This window comes from Garra rufa, chromosome 1, assembly GCF_049309525.1.
Source record: "Garra rufa chromosome 1, GarRuf1.0, whole genome shotgun sequence".
NCBI classification, from domain to species: Eukaryota; Metazoa; Chordata; class Actinopteri; order Cypriniformes; family Cyprinidae; genus Garra; species Garra rufa.
Genome location: NC_133361.1, coordinates 14,177,870 through 14,182,467, shown reverse-complemented (window position 1 = coordinate 14,182,467; position 4,598 = coordinate 14,177,870). Strand labels below are relative to the sequence as shown.

At 37.9% G+C, this 4,598-nt stretch overlaps 1 protein-coding gene across 1 annotated transcript in view; it reads left to right on the top strand.

Moving 5' to 3' along the window:
- Positions 1–3,029, top strand: part of LOC141331308 (transmembrane protein 100) — a 3,987-nt gene extending 958 nt beyond the window's left edge. The window contains exon 1 of the mRNA XM_073836332.1: positions 1–3,029. This exon is cut by the window's left edge and continues 958 nt beyond it. The gene's annotated coding sequence lies outside the window, so the exon portion shown is untranslated.
- The last annotated feature ends 1,569 nt before the right edge of the window (positions 3,030–4,598 follow it).

The window sequence follows — 4,598 nt, the reverse complement described above, 5'->3', positions numbered from 1 at the left end:
CAGCTGCGGATCAGGATAGGAAGAAAGCACGGACTGGAGAGGTCGAGAATGTGTGCGTGTGTGCGCGTGCTGGATGGACTAGAGAGACAAGACACCTGCTCAGCCTCTTTCGCTGTCAGCCCGCCGTCAATCGTAGCCGCTAATGATTTAGGACAGGGGTGCAGCGCCTGATTTGAAGGACGCAAAGACCCTTGATTTATTGGGAGTTTTACACAGTGTACAGTATGTTGAGGGAGTTGTGTGTGTGTGTGTGTGCATGTGTGTATCCAGGACTCTTCAAGGAGGAACCGCAGAGGAATTTTATAAAGAACACTGACACAAACCGAAGGGCCTTTTGTTCTGAGACGGCCTGAAAAGAAATTTAATTTCCTGTCTAACAGATGAGCAGGATTACTAGGGGGGGAAGAAAAGAAAAAAAAGATGCCACGAGGGTACACGAGAATCAAGTGCCAGTAGATGTTTTATTCTTGTTTCAGTGCCTTGAGCAAGCGATAAGACTTTGCATGGTACAGTAGCTGTGTTTTTACCCCTCCGTCCGTCTTTTCCCCTTCCAGTGCCAGGTTTAAAACTCTAACTCAGCTATTTTAGCACGCTCTCCTCGCCCCCAAAAACAACACGCATTAATATGTCGTCAGCTTGACCTGGTCAGAGCCCACAAAGGCTGGAGCTTACATCCGTTTTCACAATGGGAATACTGCTTATTTACACTGCCTTGATCTGGGAAGCATTTGGCACGTTTTGTTATGGATACTGTGGGTGGGTAACAGATAATGAATTAAAGGCACAGGTCATCTAAAAATGAAAACTCTGTCATCCTTGTGTCGCTCCGAAACCGTGTGACTGACTTTCTTCTGAGGAGGGCAAAATAATGTATTTTGAAACTCAGCGGGGTCCAAAACACAAGCATTTTGTGAACCTGGACTACAAAACCAATCTTTAATGCCAAAAATCATTAAGATGTTAAGTGAAGATCATGTCCCATGAAAATATTTTGTATGTAAATTTACCGCAAAGCTTAATTTTTGATTAGTAATATGCGTAGCTAAGAACTTCATTTGAACAGCTTTAAAGGTGATTTTCTCAATATTATTAAATACTGTCATTCCAACCAAATATGAATAGAGTTGGACTGGAAAGCTCAAATTGACGCCTCTGACTGGTTTTGTGGTCCAGGGTCACATTTTTCAAAATATCTTCTTTCATGTTCCACAGCTGAAAGGAAGTCGTGAGGAAACGATGACAGAATTTTCCTTTTTGAGACTGGGAGAAGCCTAAAATTTGGAGCTGGACAAAAATCCATATCACTTCAGAGGTTAACACCCTTTTCCTTTCGCTGAAAGCTTATCGATCGAGATTGTTTAGGAGTGGCGAAAAGAGACAGGATTAACAACCTTGAGTACTTGAAAAGGCTGTTTTAGAAACGTTTAGCTGTTAGCATATGTGCTAAGCTCGCCTTACTAGACTTTTACTGCTTTTTTATAGCTTAGGAGGTTTAATGGATTTCTCAGTTGTTGTCTCCGATGTTCTTGTTCTCCATTTGACCTTCATTTAATCTTGTTGCTGTCTGGGAGAAACATTTCTGAGATATTAACGAGATTAAACGGACATGCGATTATGGTTTTTGTAAGTAAGAACACATTTTTTGAAGCGCTTGGGGCACGTCCAGGTGGAATTGATTTCGAACACTGACGTCCGACCACATGGCTGTGGATAAACACAGTGCCTTTTTGTCAACTGATGTACGTGCTGTAAAGCTGCCTGTGCCTCCTTTAGCGTTTTTAATTGCTTCACGCCAGAATGTGGTTTTTGTCCCTTTACGGAAACAGATTGCCTTCTTGTGTTTTCCACAGCAAGGGGAGGGCACCTAGAGTTTTCCGACTGCATTTTAAACACTTTTCACAAAGCTCTTAACAAACAACGCAGACTTAGAATCAGGTTACTGTTAAATCAGGGATGAAGCTGATGTTTGAGTGGGGAAAAAGGGACCAGATGAGTCGAGTTGGGATATCAGTGACCGACCCTAATGGAGCGACTGATTGTATCATGGAAAGCCAGTAATCCAAGATAGCTGTTTACATAAGCAAATCAAGATCAGACGTTCAGATCTGAGTCATCAGGAAAACATGGTGCTGCTCCCCCCGCACCACCACCCAAAACAAGAAATGCAATGGCTATCTAATCATGCTTAGAAACTGAGATGTCTTTTCAAAGAATGTACTTATATTCTATATTTCTTACATTTATATCGTTTCATGCATAAAGATGGTAAATATAAAAGTATATTCTTTGAAAAGAATCACCTTGAATGATCTTTTATCATTAAAAGTAAAGGATTTTTAGATATTTTTTTTGCAAAGATGCTTGTTTTGATTTCCGGAAAGACGGTCAAGAGTAAATAAACACATCAACATGTTTCTTTTTTCATTATGTAATCCAATGTTTGTTGGCCTTCCTGTGTGATTGTTTCCATGCATATCTGCAAGTAGTTGCTCGCATGATTTCCTCCAGATTTCAGATTTTCGTTCGGCCTGTTTACGAGAGCTGGAAGGAGGGAGATTTATAGAGGGTGAACGCATTGTGCAATTTCATTGAAAAGACGTGAGAGGAATGTCACGCCTTGGAATGCACAATACTGGACCCATATATGTACTTGGCTTCGTTTATCACCTCACAGTCTCTTGCTGTACATAAATCCACATGTGAACCCCTGACGTACTCAATGCAATCCATGCAGTTTTGTTCTTTAAACTTGCTCCGATGTGGCAAAGGTGTTGTGAACGAATCGCTGTTCTGCTGTTTCATATTACGGAATGAGAAAGAGTTAAATCTACCTCTCTAGTTCTTCTGAGAGCGTGTTTTCGCCGTCCTTACATTCTCCAGAATGCTTTTTCTCTTTAAGCTGGAGGCAGCAAATGCCAAAATCTGTATTCTGTGTCGAACTATGTGATGTAAATAGTAGTTATTTATATTTTTACATTTATATTCATATAAAAAAAAGTTGTATTAAAGAACTGTTATGTGAAATAGTTTATCTTGTCATTTTACGTTCTTCAGATTGAGAAAAATCCTTCTGGTCCCACAAATTCTTTGGTTTTCAAACATATTTGTGTGGTTGAACTCTTTCCAACAATGACTGTGTGATTTTGAGATCTATCTTTTCACACTGAGGACAACTGAGGGACTCATATGCAACTATTACAGAAGGTTCAAACGCTCACTGATGCTTCAGAAGGAAACAGGGGTGAAAACTTTTGAACAGAATGGAGATGTGTATATTTTTCTTATTTTGCCAAAATATCATATATTTTTTTCATTTAGTACTGCCCTTTAGAGGCTACAGAAGATAGTTACATGTTTCCCAGAAGACAAAATAAGTTAAATTTACCCTGATCTTCTAAATCAAAAAGTTTTCACCCCCCAGCTCTTAATGCATAGTGTTCTGGAGCATCAGTGAGCATTTGAACCTTCTGTAATAGTTGATGATCCCTCTTATTTTGGTAAAATAATAAACATTTTGCAGATTCTGAAAGGGGGTGTAAACTTTTGACCTCAACTGTAAGTAGCAGACGCTACTAACTTATTATAACTAAATTTTTGAGTAACATGAAAGTAGGCAATTTTTCTCTTGTATGTAGCATTAGAAAGTTTTTTTTTTTTTGTGAATTGGTTTGTTTGAATGCTTCAAACGATTCATTGATTTACCGATATAGCTATACGTTTTTTGTTCGAGACCCTGTATGAAATTTTCTGGCTTAGTTTTTGATATTAAACATTTAGGTAAGTGCTAATATCTCAGTTATACAATATATATGTGACCCTGGACCTCAAAACCAGTCTTAAATAGCACGGCTATATTTGTAGCAATAGCCAAAAATACATTGTATGGGTCAAAATTATAGATTTTTCTTTTATGCCAAAATCATTAGGATATTAAGTAAAGATCATGTTCCAGGAAGATATTTTAGAAATTTCCTATCGTAAATATATAAAAACGTAATTTTTGATTAGTAATATGCACTTCAAATTGTTGTATCTCGGCCAAATATTGTCCTATCCTAACAAACCAAACATCAATGTAAAGCTTATTTATTATTTCAGATGATGTATAAAATATTAATTTAAAAAAATTGACCCTTATGAGTGTTTTGTGGTCCAGGATCACATATACATTACATTACAGTTTATATATATATATATATATATATATATATATATATATTAGGGCCGGGACTTTAACGCGTTAATTTAGATTAATTAATTACACAAAAATAACGCGTTAAAAATTTTTAACGCATTTTAATCGCACTTAGTTTTGCACCGCGGAACGTTTCTCACTGGATGAGATTCGGCGGACCGATTATACTGGAGCACCAACTAGCGTTCAGACAAGCTGGTCCGTCCTAAATAGTATTGTATGTCCCAAATCGTAGTATGTTTAAAAAAGTATTCCAAAGATTCCCGGATGGTCTACTACTTAACGATCAATGCACACTCTTAACGGCTAATATTGCCCGCAACACACTGCGCCGTGAACGAGGATTCGATTAGAACTACAAACACGCATAAAAAGTGTTAAAAAACTACAAACATGGAGGATA